This window comes from Etheostoma cragini, chromosome 3 (genome assembly GCF_013103735.1).
Source record: "Etheostoma cragini isolate CJK2018 chromosome 3, CSU_Ecrag_1.0, whole genome shotgun sequence".
Taxonomy (NCBI): Eukaryota; Metazoa; Chordata; class Actinopteri; order Perciformes; family Percidae; genus Etheostoma; species Etheostoma cragini.
In genome coordinates, this window is record NC_048409.1 from 9,055,299 (window position 1) to 9,064,292 (window position 8,994).

The window sequence follows — 8,994 nt, forward strand, 5'->3', positions numbered from 1 at the left end:
GGTCTATCTGTATAGTGTCTTGAGATAACTCTTGTTATGAATTGATACTATAAATAAAATTGAATTGAATTGAACTGAATTCCTCCACTGTGCTGTCGAGGTAGCTCTGGCTAGTCCACACAACATTTTGGGATGGGAAAAAACGTGTCCTGGTTCATTGGCATTTCTTTAAACCAATCACAATCGTCTTGGGCGGCGCACTACAGTGCCTCTGCAAAATAGCCTTGGGAAGGAACTTGTTTTGGTGGAACGTGTGTGTGTGTGTAAATTTCGCAATATTATGCTGTATCGATTTTTTCCCCACCCCTAATGTGTACGTTCAAAAGTTGTTTTAGTTGTGCAACAGAAAACTCTAATTGCATAAATAGTCTAGCTAGCTTGGTCTGCACCAGAGATCAAATCTAGCATTCACAATGCCCCAAACCAACCTGACTATCCCATGAATGAACCCTCCAGGGCTCCTTTAAATGGCTCAGGTGTTACAGCAACCTAAGGGACTTTTTCCTTTTCTTTTCGAACACAATCAGTGATTGATAGTGGTGGGTTTGGACACTGAAGCTGCACAAGTCATTTTAATTTGCTGTTAAAAAATAAACTCCAGATTCCAAGCTACTTCATCTCCCACCTTCCCCACTGTCTTTCTTTTGTTTCCCTGTCTGTTTGAGAGCCTCTTCTCCATATCTTTCCAAACCATTTCCTTCCCTTTGGGTGCCTTTTGCCCTTCAACCTTTCATTTGTTTAGACCACCTATCCTCGCTCCGCCGGCCATTTAAAAACCCTGCCCTTCACAAGCCCCTCACTCCCATCCCTGCCATAACTCATTTTCCATACACCAGCAGAGAAAAAAAAAGAATGAGCACAGATAAAACACAGGTCACCTTCAAAGTACTTGGCATGGTTATGGTGAATTCGCCATCAGACCTAGTGTTTTATTGGGGTTTTGACTAAGTCTCGCCAATCCATTGCACGAAAGCGCTAATACAGTCTGGAGTTGTCTTCTCACGGGCTGGACATAAAATTAAAGTGGGAAGTGTAAATTGGATCCATTTTTAGGAATATGAAGATTTTTTTGGCACTTGGAAGTAATGTGCACATTTTTACCTATGGCAGTAGCTGCACCAAAGGTAGATTGGCCTTACCAAAGTGATCTTAAATCACCTAGTTTCTTTCTGTGGTCAAATTTGACCCGTCATCAAAGTTTCTATGTCAGAAATATGTGTTTTTCAATCATGTTGTCCAAAAGACACATGGATGGTTCCATGCAACACTCTTTGCAAGTACAATTAATGATTTGATTTAATTTTATTCATTAATTTTCATTTCATTGGAAAAAATGCATATGGTTTTTAAACAGTTTTCTAAGACTTAAACATATACCAGTCTGTGATTATCCACCAACATATATGCCTCACAATATTCTACGATATATTGTAATGTACTACCTTTTTGCCAATTTCAAATGATCTCCCCAAAAGGAAACTTTGTCAACATCTGTTTTATCTAAAAAGATACATTTATCTGTCCGTTCACACTGTCACTTCAATTTTATTGCTGCAAAATGGACAAACTGCAGACTGGGTAAACCCCGCCCACTCTGCCGGCGATTTGATTTCGCCCTGCAGCTCTGTCTGGAAACCTGCATGTTTAATTCTCCTGCTTCCGTTCACAGTTTTGCGGGAACCAATCACAAACTGGCTTATCTACCTGGCGCGCTATTGACGGGTTAAACACAATGACGATAGAGAAGCGACCAAGTAGCTTCTTGTTTACATTCAACATCCCGGCGGCCACCAAAGCGCAGCAACCCGTTAATGCGGCTGTCGCTTTTAAGACCCCCAGATCGTTGTTCTGATTGGTTGAAGGACTATCCAATTCCATACAGAGTCAGTTGAACTATGCTCGTTTGTCATGCCTCTTATGCAGAGAAAGTATAAAGCAGACTATCCAGACCAACGCTCAATCTCAAATCTATTGAGCTTGGTCTGGTAATAGCCAGACTAGAAAAACAGAACAACACATGTGTAATAAAAAATCCATACTTGATGTTATTTTTTATCCAGTTTATTACAACTTAGAACTTGAACAAAATAATTTTACCTCAAAGTCCACTTCCTAGCGTTATCCAGAGCCTCCAACTGAATATTACCATAGCAGTTGTTGGCTCAGTTGAAGTCATTCATTTTAATCTAAGTATCCGGTCGCGTGTGATTAGAAACCTTGAGTTAAGATGTTGTTGTTTCAAAGGTCAAGAATTAACTTTAATGCTAAACTTGAATCTTATTTTGTGCTATCAACTATGGAAACATTATTATGCAATAAATTATTTGCTGAGCAGTAAGAATATCAGACATGTTCAATACTAACTGCCAGGTTTGCTAAACTTCTTCAGATTGATAAACAAAGGTGAATTGTAAAACATCCATCACAGTTTACTGGCAACACTTGTAATTGTGAGCACACAGTTCTCCTGTGCATTGAGCTATTAATGACAACAGTTTCAGCTTTACACTAAAACAAAGAGGTTTAGATACTGTGTATAACAGGTTTGTTTCCAACCTGTCTGATAGTCTTACTGCTCAGCTTTTTTGCCCCTTTTGATATTCTTACTATGTCACTGTCCATGTTCCAAGATCCCAGCAGTTACTAAGGTAAGTACAACTCTGTCATTGCCAATAGAAATGATGGCTAAAAACACAAAAATAAGATCCAAGTAGTATTAAACTGGATTTGTTTTCTTATTTATTCATCATAAGGGCTGTAAAATTAGTACAATAATAGTGGGTAAATGCAGCTTCCTTTTAACGCATATAGGTTCTGTGATTTGGGCTTCGGGTAGTCCATATTCACGACGTTCCACTTCCGGGTTTGCTCCATTGCCGATGGAAATAGCGCCAGATGGCACTCATTTAGGCCAGATATGTGTTGCCTTGGGCTTTTTCTTTGTGTTGCTGTTCTAAACTCCGGTGGATTTCTGAGGACTATGGTTAACTGCTCCTAAGATCTCTGCAGGGTAAATCCAGACAGCTAGCTAGGCCATCTGTCCAATCTGAGTTTTCTGTTGTACGACTAAAACAACTTCTTGAACATACACACGTTCCACCAAAACCTTCCCGAGGCTATTTTGCAGAGGAACCTTGGCTCCGTCCAGCACTTAGCACTGCACAAGACCAGAGCATGTTTTTATCCCATCTTGGAATGCCAAGTGGACTACCCATACCTTCCTCCGCAGCGCTTTGGAAGGACGGTCTGGCAAAGGGAGAATAGACTTTGGGCAGCTCATTGTTTGGGAAAGCTGGAAGCGATACAGCAGTTTGTGTGAAAGTGGGATTAATTTGCAATTGATCGCAAGGTAACTATGGACAATCATGTGATTTATTGCAATTTCAATTGACAGCCCTATTTATTATCTTAAATTTGAATTTAATTACCTTTTTGTCCACTTGGGGCAGAACACAAAGTTGTAAGCATTTTATCAGAGCAAAACAAGGAAGACGCTAAAATACTATGTATTGTACTATGCAGAATCAGGTGAAATTTATCTCTGGGTTTTGTCACAAAGAGCGGCACCTTTCACATTTCCCACAGTCAGTGGATCCATTGTAAATGTAGGAAATAGGTGTTAATACAGACATTTCTGTAGGTGTATTTTCATTGTTCATAGAGATCTGCATGTTTGTACTTCTGACTCTTGATGGAAAAAACACATTAACTCTTAAGCGGTCATACCCTTTTTTCAACCCAGTTTTCTGTTAACCAGTCACAATTTGGCAAATAGCTGACATCTCTTGACTCTTTGCACTGCTGCTTTTGTTTCCCCTGAACACAGAACTGTGAGATTGTTTTAGCAGTGACAAGGTGTTGTTCTTCCCTCCCCCCCCACCGATTCGAGCTTACCCAATACATGCCAGCCCAGGTGTGAAGTGTGGCTTTTGCTTGTTGTGCTGGCTAGCTAAAAGCCTGCTGTGTGTGTGTCTGTGTGTGTGTGTGTACTCACTGACATGTTTGTGTGTGTGTGTGTGTGTTTTTAGTCCCAGTGTTGGAGGTCAGGGATGCCAAGTGAAAGGAGGAAGAAAGAAGGTGGAGAAAGTGAGGAACAGCGGTAGGCTTTTGCTTGTTTAGCAGACACGACATTCAGTTCACGACTTCACGAAATGGCCACATGAATACACGCAACTAGTATTTATTATCCAACGCCATAGAAATGAGGACAAACTGAAGACAATTGTGCGAGCTCAAGGCCAAAAATGAATCTTCAAACGCTCACACACGAGTAACCTCCATTCCCAGTATAATACACTCCTGAGCACACACCAGGGCTGGGCGATATGAAAAAAATAAATCCCAATACGATTGGCCAAATACCTTGATGAAAATTTTGCAATGAGATGGTAGGGTGGACAATTTAACAAAATATTTTCAAAATTAGGTTTTAGTCAAATAATCATCAATAAGGAGGATGTAATGACTAAAGGGTAAATGCAAATAATAAAACAACTAGAACAGTCTAGTAAGTTCAAAAAATTACATACATTTACTGTAATGCACCCTTTAAAAAGGGAAAAGACAAAACTTACCATATCACGAAATTACAATATTCAAAATCTAAGACTATAAAGTCTCACGTGTATACCACCATATCAATATAATTTCAACATATTGCCCAGCCCTAACACACACACACACACGCACACACACCCACACACACACACACACACATGCTTGCATGCACGTACACACACAGGCATGCACGCACGCACACACAAACACACACACACACACACACGTTTCCTTGGGCCACAGGCAGGGAAGGGACCCCCTGTTTAATTTTCAGCCTCCCTGTGAAGTTTGCAGCGCGTGCCAGGACTGATGACACGCAGGTATCACATCCCCAGCAGAGAGGATCAGTAGCAGCAGTAGAGGCCTGCCCGGCACGTCCACCCATCACAGTACCCAGCAGTCCGCTGTGACACCCTGAGACACGACCCTGCGCCTGCAGCCTGCCCCGAAATCACCCAGCAGTAAGAGTGGTCAATCACTTTGTTTTGTTGGGGCTACCATTATCATTTTATAAAAGGTGGTACATGTGATTCCCATGAATACAGTTGGACGGTACAACAAAATACTGTGGGACAATATTAGTAAGGGTATAAATCACACGTTTTTATCACATGCAATATTAAATTGATTCTTTGGACAACAATTTACAGATATCACAAAGTCTGCCACGATAAAATGTTGATTCAATACAGGAGCCTGGGACATATGAACGTGGGAATATTAAAATAAGGGCATGTGTCGATATTTTCCCTTTGTATGGATAGTATTGCATCGTTGAGGATTAAATAGATACATTGATCCAGATCGGTGTGTCGTTACACCACTACATATCTCTACCAGTGAATATCAGTTTGTTCAATGGTAGAGACTTTGCAATATCATAATCTATACTGAAGTAGCTATTCTTCAATATAACTGGGCTGTGTTGCAAATCAATAAGTTGGCCTGTCTTATAGGAATATTGGATTGGCAGGGTGTCTGCATGAAAGTGATGAAATACTGTCACGTAGTTAATTCCATGGGGAAAGACAGCCATTGTCATCTGTTAATTTAATGTAGAAATGTCACAATGTTGAATTCCAGAAAATGTCCTATATATTTACTACCATACAATGTGGTGTATCATAATTTATATCATTTGTCATTAAGATATCATGCACGCACAAGAGGCAGGAAACAGCTACAAAACAAATAACTATTGACAAAGAAAGGGAAGTATAGTAATTACCTTTACAAACATATGGACAGTATACGTATATGTTGCAGTTGGCTACGTTAGGTCATGTATTGTACATTATTTGTGAATTGTCCAAGCAGCCGTGCAAATGCAGAACAAACTGAGTCGAAATGCAACTCCACAGGCCTTAGGGAGGTAGAAGTGTGATTTCTTTGCATTTATTTATTTGAAGTCAGGGTAGGTATCTATTCAAGTCAATTACATTTTATTTATAGCATCAAATCCGAAAAAGAGTTATCTCAAGACACTGCACAGATATAGTAGGTCTAGACCACACTCTAGAATTTACAACGAGCCAACAATTCCAGTATCTATAGTTTATAACTGGCCTCTAGAAGGACGTGCAGAAGCCTTTCTGGCACCTCTAACAGCCTGATGATGTCTGTGCTTTCACTTCTGCAAAGATTGAATAAAAATGGTAGTATGGCATAAAGAAAAACTAGTACAACCGCAGGAATAATCAGACCAGCAATCTCTCTCTATATATTCATTCAACTGCATGGGTGAGTAAATGAGAGTCCAAACAAAACAGATGTCATAAAGCAGGCAGCAGAATTTGCTCTCTGATAACGTTAAATGGTTAAACTGAGCTTTGTCAGCAACATATGTTTCACTGCATCAGGGATGCAGCCTGAGAGTCTTCTTCAGTCATAATCATGTTAACTAGCCACTGTTCTCCATTGCACACACACCACATGGCAAATATTGCACAAGCACGCAGTTCAAACTTCTACGCTTCGGTCTGAATGAAAAAACGCCATCACTTCAATAGCATGAGGAAACCTGCAGTGTTCAATTCCAGGTTTGAAAACTGGCTCCTGACTCCAGTGTTTGTTGAGCCATCCGTCCTTCCGACCCCCTCCCTCTGTGGACCTCAGCAACAAAGTCACACTGTCTATCACAATTCCTACATGGCTGCTAGAGGGCGTTGCCATGTGAATGTTCATCTTGAATTGCCAGACCTTCCTCCACAGTACTGTGTAGGAAGGTCTGGCTGGTCCACGCAGCATTCCAGGGATGGGAGAAAAGCCTGCTCTGGTTTGTTGGCATTCCTTTAAACCAATCATAATTGGACGGAGCAATGGTGCCACTGCAAAATTGCCTCGGGAAGGAACTTGTTTTGGTGAAACGTGAACGCTGGACAGATAACCTAGCTGGCTGTCTGGATTTACCCTGAAGATATCTAAGGGGACAGTTAACCAAAGTCCTCAGAAATCCACCAGAGGTAAAATGCCAACACAAAGACAGAGGAAGGTAACGGGCATCTGGCTGAAAGGAGGAACATTGTTTGACTGAACAACCCCGGAAGTGAAACATCGCTGATGTAGACTGAGTGAACGTAAACAGATGTCCATTTTGACAATTTCCTGAAATGACTGATGCTGTCGTCTTTCACTTATAAACGTACTGTATGTACTATTGATCAATGGTCCAACCGTCCTTCCATCTGTATGTCCATTTATCCGTCCCTCCATCTGTCCGACTGTCTGTCTGTCTGTCAGTCTGTCCATCTGTCTGTCTGGCTCACTGTCTCTGTTTGTTTGTCTGTCTGTAAATACTGTACTTCCATGTCACCCCCCCCCCCACCCCCCCCACACACACACTTTAATGACTGTCTTTAATCCCACCACCCTTTCCTCCCCCTTGAACTTTAGCACCTATTAACTGCAGACCAAGTAAATCCCCCATGGAAAAAGTAGGGGGTTGGTCAACACAAACACACATGCACACGCAAGCACATACACATGCACGCAGGCACACACACACTCACACACGCACACCTAACTTCCAGTCTATAGCCAGTGGGCTAGCTCGTTGTGCCCTTGCTGTATGTACATGACGGGGCAAAACACAGTTATTTCCCAATACATGTTTTTTTCAAATTGAGTCTTATCCACCATTGCCATAACGGTTCTCTCTCCCTCTTTCTCTCTTTCTCCTCTCTGTCTCCTCTGCAACCAAACCTCCTCCTCTCCTTCTTTTCCTCACACAGTGCTGTCCTCAGCGTTTGAGCTGGATTAGTGGTGGGGTTGGAGTGATGACCTGTGAGATGGGACCAGCTGTTGGTACCTGCCCCGTGGGGTCAGCTGTTAACAGGTGAGGACGGGTTGCGATGATGGCACGTGCTTCACATCCGCCTCTAAGGCTAGTTCGACGCGAGAGCTGGTAGTAGATGCTGAAGGTGAGATTGGCCAGACAAGCCTGGATTTGAGTGAGTTTTGTTTGCTTTAATGTAATGAGTTGGGTCACAAGTCGTACCTGTCTCTTTGTTGTGACGTATATTTGCAACCTTCAGCACCTATTTGCAACTGGTTGAAGAAGCAAGCTGACAGATAGCTGAAAACAGTAAAAAGGAACTGATAAATGTGTCCTAAGCATGTGTGTGTGTGTGTGTCCTGTATGCATGGTATGGATTTGGGCTGCACAATATATCGTTTTTATAATTGTCATTGCAATATCCCCTTGAGCAACAAACACATTAGATTTTTTGTGTTAGTTGAAAAAAAATATCAGTAGAAAAATGCAAATTGAAATGTAAGTGGTGCCTTAATATATTCAATTCAATGTGGAATGTTTTCCTTTTATTTGGTTTAAATTCAAGAATCAATTTGTTCTGTTTTAGAGGAATAATGAAGGCATCAAATCTGCAGAAATGAGTACACTTTATTGTCTGTTTATTTATCGTTAGTAGTATCATTAAGGTGATATTTAATGTCATTGTCCATCCATCTTCGACCGCTTATCCGGTATCGGGTCGCGGGGGCAGCAGCTCCAGCAGGGGACCCCAATAATCTCGCCACCTAGTCCAGGGTCTTCCCCGAGGCCTCCTTCCAGCTGGACGTGCCCGGAACACCTCCCTAGGGAGGCGCCCAGGAGGCATCCTTACCAGATGCCCGAACCACCTCAACTGGCTCCTTTCGACGCGACGGAGCAGCAGCGCTACTCCGAGCTCCTCTCGGATGACTGAGCTTCTCACCCTATCTCTAAGGAAGACGCCAGCCACCCTCCTGAGGAAACCCGAAAGCCTTCATGACCATAGGTGAGAGTAGGAACGAAAACTGCCCGGTAGATCGAGAGCTTTGCCTTCTGGCTCAGCTCCCTTTTCATCACAACGGTGCGATAACGGAATGTAATACCGCACCAGCTGCTCCGATTCTCCGACCAACCTCACGCTCCATTGTCCCCTCACTCGCAAACAA